Below are 20,095 nucleotides of genomic sequence, written 5' to 3'. Positions count from 1 at the left end.
CAAGAGAGATCCAAGAGATGAGGCATCAGCCTAAATGGTGTACTTGACGTATCTCACAATTCTGAGAAGAAAAAAGTCTGAATTGCGAGTTTGACTGTAATATCCTGCAATTCTGACTTTATAACTTGCAATTGTGAGGTTGTATCTTGAAATTCTGAGAAACAAAGTGAGAATTGTGAGTTTACATAACTTGCAATTGAAACTTTATATATCATAATTCTGACTTTATAACACAATTGCGACTTTATATATTGCAACTCTTACTTTTCGTACACACAATTGTAACTTCGTAACACCCAATTGCCACTTTATATCATGCAATTCTGACTCTATAGCATGCAATTACGACTATATCTCGCAACTGTGACTATAGCCCTATTTGCAGGGATTAGTATTGTAAAAATTGTGGAGGTTGTCTGTGAACTTAATCCCGTGCGAATCGGCCATGTCTGTAATTTGTTAAAGTTAAAAATGCCCCCGCAAAAGACCTGCCATATTTCGGCGAACACCGAGGTCCTGTGATAATATTAGTCCCGTGCGAATCAACATCTCTGACTCATATATCATTTTTCGAGGTTTTTTTACCTATGCGCCTTTTTATCGATCTTTCGCGAAGAATGGAGCTGCGTTGGAGTGTTTTGATAGTATTTTGGGTGCCTGCCCAAATCGCTACACCATACAATTTGCAGAAAGAAAAAAAGCTAAAAAGGTTTTGAGGTTAATGTGTTACAAATAAATCAAGCATAAAGCTTGAGATGTTATTTTAACCTGGTGAAATGTAAATGACACAGCGCAAGAAAACTATATTAATTATTTTTTTTTTTTAAATCCATCTGAACCATAGAACGGCACGCTCAAACCCTTGACATCTGGGTATCCGGGAGATATTCCGTGCGAATAGGGCTTATGTCAAGCAATTCTGACTTTATAACACGCAACTGCGACTTCTTTATATTATGTAATTCTGACTTTATAACAAGTAATTGTGACTTTATGTCTAGCAATTCTCACTCATTACATGCAATTGTGACTGGGCCCATGCAATTCTGACTTTTATATCTCACAACTGTGACCTTTTTACATGCAACTGTGACTTTATACATGCAATTATGACTTTATAACATGCAATTGTGATTTTAAATCTCACAAATCTGACTTTATTACACACATTTGTGCGTTTATCTCGCAGTAGCTTGCAATTCTGAGAAAACAAAGTTGGAAATGCAAGTTTATCAGGCCATTCCAATTTAAAAAAGTCTGAATTGTGAGATAAACATACAAACATTTAATTAACATTTTAATTAACAAACATCAGAGACTCATATATTACTCATATTTCTGTTTTTTAATTCAAATTTTTCTCTTGGAAAATCTCATAAAAGTAAGTTTAATTTAATGATATTTGAGCTAGTACAGTGCTGCACCAAACACATTTAAATTAAGTCACTGTCATACTTTAGTTGCAAATATGGCTCCTTTTATTTTACGTAAAAAAATTAAAACTAAAATAATAATAATAATAATAATAATAATAATTTTACACAGAATCATAGACTCATTAATTGTGTTTTATTCACAAATGTGATCAATGGCGCTCTATGGTCCCTGCAAAGTATGTCAGATCTTAATCATCTGCTACATCCTTCACAGCAAAGCACTCAAATCAAGCCTGCAAGATGGCGAATTACTGTACGTGGTGCAAATTGTGTTCAGTATTAGAGTTTTGAACATGTTCGTTACATTACCTGATTTGCATAATTCCTTTAGTGCTAAAGTCTGGACTGCAACTGCTGAGGGTGCAATTTGAGACCAGGCCAGAGAAAGAACAGACGGATAGATGTCGTGACAGAGGAGAAAGATTAAAGCCAAAATAGACGAGCAAACGGTAAGAAATATGAGAGGAGATGGACTGGATGAACGATAAGAGGAGATTATGAAGGAATGATCTGACCTTGCGGTGCTCCTGCAGGTTGAGTGAGGATGAGCACTTCTTATTACAGATGGTGCATACCAACTTCCTGCGAGCACTCACAAAACACACACACACACACACACACAAACCACAACACACACACACACAAAGATCATACATCACATGAGCAGCAGGACACATCCTGATGGCATGAGGAGCTGCTAATGGAGACACTGCATCAGTTCCAAATAAACATCAGGAAGCCCTTACATAAATCAGTTCCTGGTTCACAATGAAGTACAACACCAAAACGAAAATAACTATATTTAACAGGGGTGAAAGGTCAGCTAATACGTATTCCCATGGAAAAGGAAGTGGACACCTCAAAAACAGTTCTTAAAGCACTGGTATTTTAAAATGCTTTAAAAGGGTATATTCTACACTTTGTAGCATTTTATTCAGTAATAAAGACACTTTAATCTTAGGCAATGTTTCTTGTGGCAAAAACGTCAGAATTAGTGTACATTTCCCATCTTCTCACAGACAATTATTATTTTTATTATTATTCATTAATATTGTTTTTTTGTATCTCTATTGTATTGCTTCTTAAAATTCTTGTGATTGATTAATTTCAGCATACTGGCTTACTGATCAATTTTAAAGGGATAGTTCACCAAGAAATAAAAACTCTTCATTTGTTCACCTTTAATATGTGTTTCTTCCTTCAGTTTCTGGTCACCGTTGACTTCAATAGTACAGAAGAAAAATACAATGGAAGTCAACGGGGACCAGCAACTGTTTGTTAACAGCATTCTCCAAAATATTCTTCTTCTGTGTTCTACGGAAGAAAGAAAACTCATGCAGGTTTGGAACAACTGAGGGTGAGTAAATGAAAACAGAGAAAACTGATTTCATCGTACATTGACAAATGTGACATTAGTTGTGATTGTGAGAGTATTTAACATCCAGAGTGCTTCTTGGGTTGGCTTTAATGACATGGTTAGAAGTTATTGAAATGAACAACATAAAATTCATTGCAAACAATTCACACTAATGATAACTCTAAATACAATAACTTTATTGGCCAATAAACAGGTAAGCTAAATTAGAAGTTGTCAAAGTTGTTGGCATGCAAAGTGCATAAAGACTTGTTAATCATAACATATCTACTTGTAAACCATTTAGCTTAATTTTCTGTCTGAAAACTTGACTGAGATTATATTTACAGCCCAGAATGAACAGAACAACAGAAAAGAGGTTTGGTTGGATCAGGGAAATTTACATCAAGCCTTTATTTCAAAACAGCATCCTGTTTTCCATGTCCACTTTAAAGACTCTTATTATAGCAAAACACACACAATCATTAATGTAGCTGTAAGCACTTTCACAAGCGCCGAGGCTTAATCGTTCCATAAACTTAATCGTTTAGCTTACTGTTTGGATTCATTTGCAAATGACTGATTCACTTGCATGTGGCTAAACGGTCCAATTATAATTACTGACAATAACACAGCCGATTAGGGGTCTTTGACTCATTTTCTCAGATGTGTGCGCTTCTGGCAGAGAGACAGACGCGCTGAGAGTCTGGTGAAAAGATGAGTGCAGAGAGGGAGGGCGCGCTTAGCGTTTATCTGACAGACAGAGGGGATGAAGAGCGGCTCAGAAATGAAGAGATTAATGAAGATGTTAAACAGCCACTGATTAGACTCTCATTACAGACGGGTAATTTCTCTCTCGCATGTTTGTGTGTGTGTGTGACCAACCTGTGTGGACGTTGCCTTTGTGTTTCTTCAGGGCGTCTTTACCTGAATCTTTTCCCACAGCCCTCAACCTTACAGATGAACCATCTGTCTCCTTTACACACTCTTTAACTGCTCAAAACTGCACATAAAAACACTCAATTTTAGTTGCTCTCTTCTGAAATGTGGCATATTTCCGAGTCAAACGGGATATTCAGGGGATCATGAAAACGGGATCGGATATTAGATTGGTAACGACTAAATATTGATGTACCTGGACTCTGAACAGAAGGTGCTGTGACACAGGACACACTGATGAGCTTTCGAAGGGTCTCCTGATGAAGCAGAGCTCTCTGTACAGTGAAGAACACTCCAAATCAACAGGGCATCAGCATTAATACATGAGACATTGTGAAAGTGTCTCTGTGTGTGTGTGTGGGGTACTGACATGGCCTTGAAGGGCCTGTTTGACGGGAAACTCTTTTCCGCAGGAGTGACATTTGAACTCTTGTCCTCTGTACTTCCTCTATGATCAAGACTATGAAGATGTTCAGCTAACACTTCTTCACTGGGGAAGCTGCTCTCACACAGCAGACATGGGTTATCTTCCTTCTTAATTACCAGCTCTACACACACACACACACACAGACACAATTAAATGTACTTTATGAACCAGTGCTCGGCTGATACGAGTTTTGCATGGCTGATATAATGCTGCCATACTTATCATAAAAACCTAATACAATGGCATAATAAGGTGTGTGAATCAATAGAGCGATATGCACAGATCAAGCACAGATTCCAAACGGAAAAACAGTCTAAAACAAAACAAATCTGAACAAATATGTTGGTGGATTTTGATAAGAGAGGACAACGTGAGAACTGGACTTTTTTTTTTTTTTTTTTGTTATGTTATTATGCACTCATATTTTGGCCAGAAGTGATGATTTCAAGTTAAAAACATCTTAATGATGGGTTTGCCTTTCTTACATAGATGCAGCTTTTCACTTCACAAGACATAATTGATGGACTGGAGTCGTGTGGATTACTTGTGTATGTTTTGTGATGTTGTTATCAGCGGTTTGGACTCTCATTTGACGGCACCCATTCACTGCAGCGAGATCCATTGATGAGCAAGTGATGCAATCTTACATATTTCTCCAAATTTGATGAAAAAAACAAAACTTATCTACATCTTGGATTGGCTGAGGGTGAGGGTTATTTTTAGGAAACTTTCATTTTTGGTGAACTACACCTAAGTTCCTGATAATGGATATGCGAACTGATTTTGAATTATTGTTTTCTGCTGCTGCTTTTTTTTGACACAAATAATGACTACATGGCCATTAGGACTTACAATGAACCATGAACTATGTATTTCTTCATACCGAGTATTATTGTTATGTCATTTATATTTATGCCAAACTGTGTGATCGGGATGGCTATCTGTAGACCCAATCTCACATTTCTGGGTAAATTGCTCATAAAACCAGTCATTCCATTATCCATTTTAGAAAGACACTAAACACATATCTGTTTCTGCACTGAGGTGTTTGCTCTCTGTACTGTTCCCATCTTCATCCTTGGAGTCTGATCTTCATCAAGGTCCTCCTCGTCTTCCTTCATATCGCTTTCCAGGTAGCCAATCAGAACGCTCTGTATCCATCTCAATGTCATCAACAGCCAGATAGAAGATATTTCTCTACATCCTGTTTATAGAAACAGTCTCGGCTACTTCATTCATATTCAATGATCAAAAGTGAGACAGTACAATAAAATGTCTGTTTTACCAAAGAAAATAAATGCAAAAAGTAAACATTAGTGTTCGACATGTTATAAAATTGAGTCAAAGCGTCAGCCTTTTTTTTTTTTTTTGTTTTTTATAAACATATTATCAGTTCCCATGCTGATACTGGTAAAATACTGCATAGCTGGAAAGACTCTCAGCCAATAAGAGAACCCCCTGAAGTAACTGTTGTGTTTGTGTGTGTGTGTGTCTATTACAAAAGACATAAAACTAAATTAGACGTAGAAAAAGCAAAGATCCAGGTGTCGTCTGACACTAAACAGACAACACAACAGAGATCTGCTGGGAGAGCGCAATCAAACATTTACACGAGGGGAAGCGTAAGATCAGCAGGCGCTTCCTGATTAAGGTCAAAGGCCAAAACACTTGAACCTCTGTTTAATGGCTTTATCAGACCTTCATTTCCTAAAAGGTCATGCAGAAATAAAGATGTTTGCTGTACATTATGGCTCCCAGATTTATCCACAGGGAGACGGTGAGAGAAGTGTCATGTGTGAGGAAACACAGACTCTGTTCTCTTGATTCTGCTGTACATGGCCATCAGATCGCCAACATCTCAAACTCACTAGAGACCCGTTCACAGACACACTGCAACGATTGAGCAATCCATGTGAAAGCATTCATAATAAAACATATAAACGTACCATTCAATTTTAATAATTAATCATTTATAGTATAGTATTATAGTAGTATAGTATTAATTTATTTTAAAGAAAAAAAGAAAAAATGTTACTGATATATATATTTTTTAATCTTAATATTATGGGGAAAGCACATAGGACTTCACTAAATCGAATTTTAACCACAAAAATCACAATTTCTGAGTCTAATCTAGATGAATTAGGCATAATCAAACAGTATGTTGTTGGAGTTTAGCCATCTTTACTGAGATATTCTTTGCAAATGAAAGTGACTGTAAAAAAATCTTAACAGTAAACGACTGTAAAAATCTACTGCCAAAACTTGTTAATTGGTTAACATTAAGTTTCCCTTACTATATACAGGGGAAAAGATGTAACAGATATCACTGACATTAATTTTTTTGATTTATAAAGAAAAAGACTGTAAAATTATATTAAAATTATTTATTTTTTTAAGTGAAAACTCTTATTGTTAGTGTCGGGCGTTTGTCACAACAATGTAATTTGTATGACACCAGCTATAATGTTAATTTTATTTTCAATCTTATATCAAAAAAAAAAGGTTGCTACTTTTTTTTGTTTTGTTTTTTTACAGTTAAGGTATGGCAAAATCTGGACTGCTGAACTTCTACCAAAAAAAAAAAAAAAAAAACACAGAATTACTGTAATTGGAAATATTAAATATTAATTGCAATTATTTGAAATAAAATTAATGTCTTCACTTTCTTAGCTTTTGATTTAGCTTAGAAGATTTGTTATACCAGTTTTCATAAGGTAGAGAGCATGTCAGTGTATATGATAAATATAATAAATCAGTAAACGAGATGAGCTAAAATAAACAATGCATTTAAGTTGATATTCTCTTGATTGGTGCTTATATGAAATTATGAAGAAATGTCGTTAAATGACAACAATTTTGATTAATATTAACGTTTATAATTTTTAAAGTAAAATAATCATCAAAATAGGTATCTGTGTAACCATTACCATTATCGTGCAGCCCTAGGGAAAGGTCTAACATACAGAATCATATGATGCATTTACATTCTCTTTTTGTTGTGATTGATTCTATAGTGAACCCTGCAGTGAGTTATTGCATGTTAAGCACTGAAATATGTTATGTTTTACACATTGAGATGAGTTGTGAAATCATTCTGTAATCACAGATCATTTCCAAAATTGCATCTGAATCATGAGGTGCTAACAGGTGCATTAACACTGACTGTGATTAGGGCACTGGAGGTTGCCAGATCACTGCACCATTGGTTGCTACTCAACTGCCATATCCAGCACATGTGACCTCAAATGTGTACGCCCACGTGCATGTGTGTGTGTGTGGTGTGTGTGTGTGTGTGTGTGTGGTGTGTGTGTGTGTGTGTGTGTGTGTGTGTTTTATGATCTAAGGCTCATTACACTCCTCTTATCTCCACACTCTTTGGTGTTTTCAGATCTCTGGCATGCGGAACAGCACATCAACACTGCCAGACATAAACAATTCATTCCATCTAATTCTCTCCGCTGTCTGCTTCTGTTTTCTTAGCCTTATGCAAAGCTTGCTGTCATACTCTGTGGCTCTGTACCCAAATCTAATGAGTGGGCCTTACATAGGCAGCACTTTTTAGCTAATTTTAACAAAAACTAAGGCTGCATCACACATGTTCTGAAGGCAAACCCAAAAAGTGCTGCAACAATCTTAGTGGAAAAATCCATCAAAAATATCAGAAGTGAGACAGAATAAAATCAAAGTAATTAAAGGAATAATTTTCCCAAATATGAAATTTTGCTGTAAATTTAGTCAACCTCAAGAAAAAATCCAATCCATTCAAGATGTAGACGAGTTTGTGTCTTTATCAGATTTGGAGAAATGTAGCATAGCATCACTTGTGTAGTCAATGGATCCTCTGCAGTGAATAGGTGCTGTCAGAATGAGATTCTGATAAATACATCACAATAATCCAAAAGTAATCCACACCACTCCAGTCCATGAATTAACATATTGTAGAGCTGGTGTGTTGTAAGAAACGTACTCGTCGTTACTAATGTAACCTCAGTTCCCTGAGATACAGGAACGAGTACTGCATCTGCTTAAGACGCTTTGGGAAAAATCTTTTTCTCTGAATACTGTTAAGCCCTTTTAAATCACGCAGTGTAACTGCACGGCCACTGGTTCGTGCAGTGTATTAAAAAAACCGACCAATGGCTCAGCAGCAGAGTTGCACAAGCCTATGGCGGCACAGCTCGCCAGAGCCCACCAATATGGGCGGGGCATCTGGCTATACAAGCGTGCACTTCACCATAGGACTTAAGTGACGACTGAGGTGAGCAGCTATGTGCTATGTTAGAGGAACGACTAATGCTAGAATTGGCCTTGAGCACCAAGGGCCCAGAGGGACCAAGTTAATTGCAGGGAAGCCCTAAAACACGGGAAGCCGGTCAGCCCGACGACCTCGCTAAGTTAATCGTTCCAAGAAAATATCGTACAGCATTGGAACCCAGTGGGGGCCAAGCAGATCACCCTATACGCTTTACCGATGCTAACGCCAGTAGCAGAACAGTTTTTAGCATCAGGGTACAAAGGTCAATGGACTGTAGCGGCTCGAAAGGAGGGCTCTGCAGGCCCTGCTCACATTGACCACACATGTGTCCATGGCACCAGACGTGGGTACAGAACTGTGGTTTCAGCCAGTACTGAAGGGGCCACATGCAAAGCAGGGGCCCAGCTAAAGTACTGGAGACGCAGAGGCCATTAGGCCCCGACATCTGCTGCTGAAAACGACTTGAGAGGGCGAATGGCTCCAATTTTGAACAAGGCCGCGAGCTGCCGAATAGCCAGTGAACGATCTGGTGTGGACTACCCACCCCTCATTCGGGCTGTCAAGAACAACTGTTCCCGGAGGAACAATATCTGTTGGCTGGGGGACAGCACTCTTGGCAAAGTTGACCCCTGAGTCCCAGGCACTCCAAGTGGCTGAAGAGTAAGGATCTGTGGGATTATAGCTCGTTCTCTGACTGGACCAGGATGAGCAGGTCATCGAGATTAATTAAGGATGCGGATTCCCATCTGTCTGTGCAGGGAAAAGAGCCGCATCCATGCACTTTAAAAAAGTGAAGGACCATGTACTGATATGCCACTCCCTCAAAGGAAATCTCAAGGATTGCCTGTGGTTGGGGGCTATCTGGAAGTGAAAGTAGGCATCTTTCAGATCCAGCAAAAAGAACCCAGTCCCCTCTGGCACACTTGTGAGATGATCTGCTTCAATGTAATCACCCTGAATGGCCGTCTCATGAGATTGCAGTTCAGGTGTCTGAAATTGAGGATGGGCCTTAGGCCGCCATCCTTTTGGCAAGAAATGTCGCATTGCCTGGGAAGACTTCTGTGCAGCAGTGAATCGCTCTGCAAACCCTTCAACCACAGGTTTAAACAGGCCAGAGGGGGAGACCAGAGACTCGAGCACCACAAGGCTGGCCATGGATCGACTGATCGCCTGAGCTGTCATCTTTGTGGCGCGTAAAGCCGGGTCGGTGGCACTTCATAGCTCTTTGAAAGCTGTGGGGTCCGGTTCAGACTCGTCCATTTTCTGGAAGGACCTGGAGAGGACCGCCACGGAGTTAAGCCACAGAGGCCGCTTGTCCAGCAGAGAAGTAGGCCCTCTTCTCCAGCGAGCACTGAAGTCGCCCTGCACGCCTTGGACAGGTGGGTGGGCTTTGCCTTCCAGTCGATGGCCACGGACAGGGGGAGATGCGCGGCCACGCTGACTCATCCAGGGGATGAAATTTTATCATATCTGTAGTATTTGGACCAATCAGGACAAACCATTTTTCATTAGATTTAACAAATCAATTATTCATTAGATTAACAAATTGTGCACAGACCCCTCACCCACTATACATACTGGGTGCCAGGATGTCTGCGAATGACACACACAGGCCCCTGGTTACCATTGCAACCAGGAACCCCCCTGCCAGATAAGATAAAATTTTACGACCCCAAAAGTATGTAGACAGAATCTTCCTCCTACTCCGTTCTCTCTAAAACAGACACATAATGCCTCATAAAAATGGACTCTTCTCTAATTAATTCATAGGAAAAACCTTTCTTTGAATGAACACACACTTATAATTCAGGTCATTGTTTATGTTGTTACTGTTACTGTTGTATATTGTCTTTTGTATTGTATACTGTTTTATGCATGTTTATAATAGAACCACTCGTTCATGTAATCTTACTATATGTAATCTTACCAATGTTAAGCATCCAATTAGTCCAATCAGTATCCAATTATTTAGTATCTATGAATTTGTCTTCTGATGATCTAAATGGGAGTGTATATTATATGTTGGTACATAGGCGATAAATTAGTGTTCTAAGAATCTTTAGTAATTTTGCATCAACACCCAATCAAGTACCATATGCAAATTACCATGCTCTCAGACAAAGGGCCGTAAAACTCTCTAGTATGTCCAACCCCCCGCTTGGAATTTCAGCCTTTCTCATTGGACGATCCCATCCTGAGAGGCATGAATCTTCTCAGACCTTAAAGGCCCTCACATCATTGACCCACCTTCAATCAGTGGTTCTGTTAGATTCTGAGAAGATGGGGATGTTGAGCTAGTCTTCTAAGGACACCCTAAGTTCCTGCCAGGCCTCGGCCTTGACTTTCCATTCACTAAAGATCCTAGGATCTTAGCTGATGTCTCTCTTAGCTCTTTTTCACTTTCCACTGGGAAGAAAACTCCCAATCACCATAGAGTCAGAACATCTTTGGAATTCATCACTCTTCAAAATCTGGAAGAATGTGATCGCAAGTCCGAAACCTTGGAAACCATTAAGACTTTCATACGAGACTGCATCCGGACTCTAGTCAATGACCAAGGCAATGCAAGTATTGTACATTTAACTATATGAAACAGAGGTTTAATATATGCTATCGACCCCCCTTATAAATGGCGCTGATGGCTTTACTCAGGTGGTTAACTGACTCTTTCCCATGACAGTATTCTTAGTTTTCTCTAATGGCTTCATTTATCAATTTTAGCTCCCCTTTTTTTATGCACGCGTGAGTGTATGTATGTTTGTTTGTTTGTTAGACTTGTTAGTTTTGTTAGTGTTTAGTTAATTAAAACTCTTGTGCAAAAATGACATGAGGTTTCTGATTCTGCCTTACAAATTAATTGTCCCTTTACGATTTTGATCCTTGCTACATGCTCTAATGCATTATTAGGCTACTGTAAGAAGATATCCTTTCTTAGAGTTTATATGAAATTACGCTAAATGTTCGCTGGACGAACAGATTAGTTGATGGCAAATTAATCCTTCTACAGTTACTACTGGCAGCTCATATAAATAATTGTAATTAATCATAATTAATCGTAATTATTTTATATACATTTCCCTTTTGAGCTAATTTTAACTACATACCCCTTTTCTTCGGCACCGGTGACTGTAGTGAGGGAAGACGAAGAGGAAGAGGCACGCAGGCGGGCCGAGTAGTAGGGGGTGGACCAAGATCTGGTGATAGCTCTTCATGGACCTTCTGGAAAGAATGGAGAAGCTTGTTGTCAAGGGGTCTGTCAGCACCCCAAACAAGAACCATTCATCCGGGCGGCCCAGTGCGGGTGGGCTTCTCCGGTGGAGACCAATCCAAACCCAGCTCTTGGACAGCCTTAGACAGGACTCGGAAAAGTGATGGGCTCTGCAGACTGCAGGGGGGTGGGGTCGAAAGACGAGCCCGACAGCTCCTCTGCATCTGAGGGCCAGAGTAGGACACACTGTCGTCCATGGCGTCACACTCGCTCACAGCTGCAGAGGGATGCTGGTCCAGGTGAGAGAGAGGAGGGACAGGGGGAAAAACTCTCCTATGTGGAATGAGTGAGGTATGCGGGGGCTCAGCCAGTATGGGCTTGTTCATCACTGGGCACTGAGATCCTCTGCCCCACTGCTTCCTCCTGGGAGGAAGAAAGCGGGAGGACGCAAGGGGCGGAGTTGCTTTCTGAAAAGAAAGCTATCCGCGAACGCAGAGAGGAGAGACTCATATCCTCACAATGAGGACATTCCGTCTCGGTAAATGCAGCTTCAGCGTGGGCAGTGCCCAAGCATGAAACGCGCTCGCCGTGACAGTCAGTGACGTGCAGGGGAGCAGGGAAACCGCGAGGCTTTGTTCATGGCGAAAGGCTTTGAGTCTCGTAGTGCGAAGATCAGAGTTGTCGCTGATGGAGCAGAAATCTGAGGATTCCTATGGCGAAGTGGCAAGCTTATTGAGTCAGATGTCCCACCCATATTGGCGGACTGTGGCCCGGCTGTGCCACATAGGGCTTGTGCAGCTCCGCTGCCGAGCCATTGGTTCATTTTTTTTGATACACTACACAACACCAATGGCCATGCAGTTACACTGTGTGAGTTAAAAAGGCTTCAGTATTCAGAGAAAAAAGTGTTTTCCCCATCACTTCTGGCCAAAATACAAATCCATAGTCCATCCCCTGTTGTCCTCTCACAATCAAAATCCACCTCCATCCCCTGTTGTCCTCTCAAAATAAAAATCCACAATCCAGAAACACTTGAAAAAGTCCATCTCCTGTTGTCCCTCACATACTTGTTTAGAGCTGTTTAAAGTTAAACCATCTTACCAATAACTCCTTCTTACACACAAGTTTACACTTAACAAGACGTTAACTGATGGACTGGAGTGGTTTGGATTAATTGTGGATTATTGTGATGTTTTTATCAGCTGTTTGGACTCTCATTCTTATGACAACAGTTTGCATGTGTGAGAGTGTAAAGAGATCTCTGTGGTTATCAGGCTGTGGCATCTTCTCATACCTGAATGGCACCCAGGTTCTTCTGCTCCTGTGAAGGGGCCTGATGAATGAAGGGAAGCCAGTTAGCATGGCGAGGGTTACTAGCGTCCAGGATATAAAGCACGTCCCTTTTATTCTCTCGAACCTGCAGAAGCACATGAATTGCATAGCGGTCCAAGTGGGGCCCAAAATACTTAAAATACTTATTATTAGAGATGCACAATCAGTGCTGGGGGAAATGCATTACAAGTAACGTGAGCTGCGTAAATCAGATTGATTTTTTTCAAGTAACTAGTAAAGTAATGCATTACATTTATAAGTTACAAGAAAATATCAGTTATTTTTTCAAATGATTAACACCAGTTACTTTGTTTTCTCCTGTACTGACTGACAGCTCTCCTGTCCTCATCTTGAAAGAAATCAGGAGTAAGTGCAGAGAAGCTGAGTGTGCTGTATCATCTCGTTATTATTAGAATTTATTAGGATAAACCCCTTGAGATGTATCATCTCATTTTCGAGGGGGTCCTTACAATGAAACACAATTACAACTTAAAGAGCATAACAAGATTACAATAAACAAAAACATCAACAAACAGGCAAACAATAAAACACCACCCAAAAAAAAAAAAAAAAAAACAGTACACATAACAACAACGACAGTTTCAATGATAGCATGTGCAATCTACTTTAAATAAAGATAATAGAGATTGTTTAAACAACCGAAAAGAAGTAATGGATCTAATATCTACAGGCAAATTATTCCAGTCTAGTACAGATTTAAACATAAATGCTCTCTTACCAATTGTTTTTTTAACACGAGGAACGAGACAAGTAAATCTGGACAGAGTGCCTAACTTGATGATTTGAAGAAAAGAGTACAAAGTATTGTTGTAGATAACTAGGATAATCAAAGTAAATACATTTAAATATAAATTGGAGCCAGTGAATCTGCCTTCTCACATTCAAAGATGGCCACTGAAGTGCATCATACATTGTACAATGGTGAGTGAAAAAAGAACATCCTAAAACGAATCTGCAAATTCTATTATATGCCGAATTAAGTGGGACAAGATCAGATTTTAATGCCGTCTGATAAACCACATCACAGTAATCAAAAAACGGAAATATTAATTGAACAACTAGTTTCTTACGAACACTATAAGAGAAGCAGCGTGATGTTAATGTAGGTCTAGACTAAATGTCAACATGCATTTATTCAGCTTACTTGCACAAAAACAGATTCAGTATTTCATCAAAATGAATAAAACAGTGAAATGCAAACTCAGAATGTGATGAAAACATGCAATAATTAAATGTCAAAAGAACTTCTACTACACTAATGTTACCCCATGCCTTCTGCAACTCAAGCAAAACATTTTCCTTTGAACGTATTTTCCAACACACTTCAAATTTGCTTGATGGAGTTAAGGTCCAGTGTTCTGTCGATTTGTGCTATCCTGTCAGATTTTGCTACCCTCCCATTAAAACAGTGGGTAGTACAACTGACAACGAAAAAATTGCTACCGGTAAAGTTATGGTTTATTAACGTCTACACCTACCACAACCCAAACCCCACCCTTACAGTAATGCAAATACAGTAATTATGCATTATATTTGTGGTTGTAGCTAGAAAGGATACAGCTACAGGAAACCAACAATGTTCATATTAGATTGTTTTATTAAATTCTACACCAAACCCAACACCTACCCCAACCCTAAACCTACCCTTACAGTAATTCATAAAAATTAAATGTTGTTCAGCATGAGAAAAATAACACTTCAATATTGGTGTGTGCATGCACAGTAAACCCTGGTAGGAAAATCAGATGGGTAGGATAAAATGTCAGGACACTGGACTTTGAGGGGCCAGTCCATCATTTTCAATGTTCCAATAGATTCCTTCCTCCTATATATATATATATATATATATATATATATATATATAATATATATATATATATATAAATATATATATATACACACTATGCTAAAATTGTAACAACTATTTTTGTATTTAATGCACTTTAATTGTGCTGAAGTAGTCCATCTATTTGATTGTGCTAAAAAAAGAACTATTGCAAGTATAAGTCAGGTACACTTTAAATATCTTGCATGTAAAGCCTGATATTATTCAAAAATCATACAATCCTTGTCAATAGTGATATTTAGGCTTAATGTTAAGAAATGTGCATTGTGCACAAGTAAAGTACTCCAAATAATGTTGCATTACAATTTTTATATCAGTAACCCTGGAGCAATTTTAAATCTATTTCAAATATATTACTTTTTTACTAGGGGTGTAATCAGACATATTCTCAAACAGTACATCTTTTTCGTCATTGTAAGCACACAGATGGTTTTTGAAATTCCAGTCTTGAATCAGGAAAATTGCTCACTTCCCACAGGAATGCTCTTTTCCCAAATCTGACGAGTACCTTGGTCCCACTGTTTTTGGATACAAATTATTATTTTTGAGATATTTCTTGTTCTTAACTTACTGAAACGTTGACTAATAGTGACTTATTCTGACTAATCTTGAAAGGTAAATTCCCTGAAATTGCCTGCATCACAACACACAAGCAGAATGAAAGAGCGGCACAGTCAAAGATTGCATACTAAGATGATCTATCATAATAATTATATGCACAAGTATGTAATTTGGGAGAACTTAAGCTCACTATACTTTGTGCAGAATAGTGTCATCAGGGCAGGCAGATCAATAAATCACAACTCTAATGTGGCTGAACCCGACCCGGTCTGCGTTATAATTAAAACTTTAATGCAGCCGAAAATAAACCCAAATCTTTAGTTTCGAGAGCAGATATTTGATGGGATATTAGATACGGCATGCACTGGGAGACGTGTCTGGCATGGGAGAGTCAGCGTGAGTTGAGTTCATGCTGGCACGTCTCATCCAATTAATGGTTGCCTGGAGATGAGCAGTGATGCATCTGTCTCAACAAGGGGGCAACAACTTCTCCAAGACGGTTAAAATTCAGTCAGACCTCAAAGATCGCAGTCAGAGAGATTTAAATGCAAAAAAAAAAAAAATCTGAAACCGGTATTAGTGGTCTTTGCAAAGACAAACATGACTATTAGTGTTAGTATTATCTGAACAAACCTCTAACCCAAAGTACTAAACCACACTGTTTGTGCTACAGACATGAATGAAACCACAAGTCATGTGACTTGTTGAGAGGTGTTTTTGTCTGGAGAACAATAAAACAGGCGAAAAAAGTCCAACAGACTTACAATGAATGAGAGAATTAAGCCATGCCACTATTTTACCAGAATTTAATTAAGTGCAAAATGAATTAAATATTTTAGACACTCAGCTGAATATTTAAAAGCAAAATACGGAAAAATGTAATATGGCTTAAATTTATATTAAATGCAATTAATTGAGTTTTAAAGTGTTTTTGACCCACTTAAGTAGGACTTCATATGGTTAAACTGTACAGTACTGACTGAAATTTACTGACAAGTATTTATGGTAAACTGAATTATAATTGTAATGTTGTTTCTATTAAAACTTGTATGCCATGTCCATTTCAAATGTATTAACTGAATCTGACATAATTACAAAGTGCATTTTAAAGCCTACTTCTGTGTTAATAAGCGTATTCATGAACTCTCTCTTTAAGTCACTTAAGGGGCCTTTTATTTCTTTAATATTATATTAACTGAAAGTATTTATATATATATATATACATATACATATATATACCTTATATATATATATATATATACATATATATATATCCTATAGTATATATCTATATAATATATAATTATATATATATATTCCATATACTAGTACATATATTATATATATATATATATATATAGTATCTTAGGATATATATAAGGGATAGTTCACCCAAAAATGAAACTTCTGTCATCATTTGCTCACCCTCATGTCGTTCCAAACTTGCAAATTGTCCTGAATTTCTGGGAACTTTCCAGAATTTTTGGAACAAAACAATTCCATACAATTCTGGATTTTTCTTTTAATAATTTTTTTTTAAATATGCATAACTTTACTGGATGTTTACTGGCTTGTTTGCAACTCTAAACCTGTAAGACTTTTCCCTCTAAACAAATCCTGTGTTATTTATTTAACCCATTTTTGGGGGATTGTTATTTATAACAATCCAATGTTTGGGTAGTTTTTTGTGTAACTCATAGTGTGAATCAACTTAAACAAGTGTTGCGGTCTTTTCGCGTGATGGAAAAAAGCCTGATGCTTTGCATAAAATAACCAATTTTATTCATAAAGATACAGAATATAATACTTTGGATGTTAAAACATGTCCTCAGAGCTAGAGTGAAATGCAGGGCGGCATTCCGTTAGCAGTTCCCCGCCGAACACGACCCCAGCTCGGGCACGAGAACCAACGCCATTACGGTGGAAACAAAATAACAAGAGACTGTCAATTACACGTGAATTACTTCTATTTAATGTTTAATTTTTCTTCTAATGTTTGTTAAAAGAGTTTAAATATAGGCAATATGTATAGCCTATTAAAAATGATATAGGCTAAACAATATTTTAAATGTTAAATAAAGGAAAATAAAGGAAATTATCATGCAAACCAGTGGCTGTATGGAGTATTTTAGAAAAGTTTAGAGGATTTAAGTTAATCTGTAAACATTATTTAATGTATGAAGTAACAAATAAGCTAGTAATATAGTACAAATGAATAAACCCATTAGCTGGGTTAAATCAACCCATTATGCTGGGATAAATAATTATCAGAACACATATGAAGATTTCAATACATTGACAGTCTATGCAACTACCACTTTGATGCTTCAAAAAGTTGACAAAGAGATCATAAAATGAAAGCATATGAATGTAGCGGTTTAGTCATTTCTAAAACAGTGGACCGATCAGAAGACCCCGGAGGCAGGGCAAGCGTTGCAATCTTTTGGTTACAGTAGTAGGTTGGCCTGTCAACTTTTGTATTTGATTGCACCAAAGAGTATAGAAGCCCAAAAGGTGAAACTCTAATGCTTTTTCGGTAGCGCGGCCGCCATTTTGGGGTGAAAATTCAAACTGAATAACAGCACAGATACACAGAAATAGACAGAATAACAACAAAAGAGAGGTCAAAGTGCAATAAAAGAATGCAATGTTGGGCAATCCACTGCAAAAACTATCAGTGTGATAGTGAAAAAATTGCCTTTCATCATTTTCCCAAAGAACCTGACAGATAATTTTTCACAAAAGAATAAAAATATTGTGCGTTTTGAAGTGGGATGTAGCGCTGTCTAATGCACCTGCTAACTTTAACTGTTTTTAGTCTAGTAGTAAACTTAAATCCTTTTAGGAACTGCAGGTCCTACCCATAGAAACCATAATAATGATTTATATGCATATGACACTAAGTAATGAGCTTATGCAACTTTACACATTTACAATTACTTACTATATTATTATTTACAATTACTCCACTAGGTCTGAAATATATAATTGTACGTTTTAATCCCCTGGAACACACAACAAACATGATGATCTAGATTAGAACAGGATGCATTGCTGTGTCTCTGTCATAATTAAATAATTAAAGGGGTCATATGACATTGCTAAAAAGAACATTATTTTGTGCATTTAGTGTAATGTAAAGGTTCAAAAAACACATTATTTTCCTCATAATGTGCATTATTGTTGCTCCTGAAACACGTGTGACTTTTACAAAGCTCACTGTTCTGAAAACGAGGTGTACACTGATTGGCCAGCTATGCAGTGCGTTGTGATTACCCGAATTCCTCAAGCGTGTGACCGAAATGTTACTCCCCTTACCATACTGTGATTCCGTGCCTTATTTTATTTGTAACATTGTTGGATTTATCTAATTTGTGTAATTTGTGTATTTGTTCATTCTTTTTAGTATTTCTACTGGCTTTTCACTTGTCTCCTTAATAATGTTTGAACTTTCTTAGCTAGGAGTTTCTGCTGTGGTATAGAAGAAGTACTTAGCTTTGAGTAATGGATAGCAAAGTTACATTGAATTTTTTTTTTTTCTTCCTGATCCGAAAAATGATCCAATCCGAGGCTCAAAAACCTTAATATGATCCAACACAGATTTGTGATCCGTTGAACCACTAGTCCTCTTCAGAAAATTTGGACTATTTACCACTATATCATAGGGGCAAGCGCATTAGTTTTACAAACTCTTTTTGATCTTTTTGAAGCGTCAAGTGGTAGTTGCATAGACTGTCAATGGAGGGACAGAAATCTCTTCTTCTGTTTGACAAAGGTAAAAAAAAATATATCAGAGACAGAAATCTATAGCAAACTATATATCAACACATTATAAAACACTCAGGACACCTTGGCAATTTAATATGATGGTCACAGTGAGTTTGTATGTGCAACTACTCTCATTCTCTCTCAGACAAACATAAATGTTGGTACAGTCATAAAATAGGCCAGATATAAACTACCATCTAGCATTTCGAAAGGGTTGATAAGATATGAGCTGCCTTTGAAGTGACACAAAAACAAAAATACGTATAGCAATGCATTGTGGGTAAAGCGATGGAAAGATTGTTGAGTCTAGTCACCCACCTCCCACATCAGTCGTGGATTTATGCTTTCATCCAAGTCACTCAGCATCTGCTTTTCACCTACAAATGGACCAAACTTCTCACCCTGTGAAGAAAGAGCGAATGTGTGTGTATATGTGTGTGTGTGTGTGTGTGTGTGACTAGGCTTTGATGTCACATTCAGCAGTTTCTGTGTGCTATCTGAACATGATCAAGGAAAGGCTCTGTGGGATCTCTAAGCATCTATGGGTTGATTCTCCACTCATAGAGCTTATTCTGAGATGCACACATTTAGAGAGATGTCAAGTTGACTCAGACAGGTTCAGAATACAGTTTCAAAACATGCTATATATGTTAAAAATGGTCCGAAATCTGTCCGAAGGTTTGTGTATGCTTCAGGTGACTTGACCTAATTAAGATGCGACCGATTGAAAACTCAAGACAAGCAAAGAAAGTGAAACATAAGATACCAGGTTGAATCTTATTAAAAAATTATATTTTATTCACAATAGAATATAGATAACATAAAAAAAAGTTGGGACACTGTACAAATTGTGAGTAAAAAAGGAATGGAATAATTTACAAATCTCATAAACTTATATTTTATTCACAATAGAATATAGATAACATATCAAATGTTGAAAGTGAG

At 37.8% G+C, this 20,095-nt stretch overlaps 1 pseudogene; it reads right to left on the bottom strand.

The window, feature by feature from the left end:
• The window catches only part of LOC122141927, a 70,496-nt pseudogene that overhangs the window by 42,495 nt on the left and 7,906 nt on the right, over positions 1–20,095 (bottom strand).

This window comes from Cyprinus carpio, chromosome B23 (assembly GCF_018340385.1).
Source record: "Cyprinus carpio isolate SPL01 chromosome B23, ASM1834038v1, whole genome shotgun sequence".
Taxonomy (NCBI): domain Eukaryota; kingdom Metazoa; phylum Chordata; class Actinopteri; order Cypriniformes; family Cyprinidae; genus Cyprinus; species Cyprinus carpio.
This window is presented reverse-complemented; position numbering and strand designations above follow the sequence as displayed.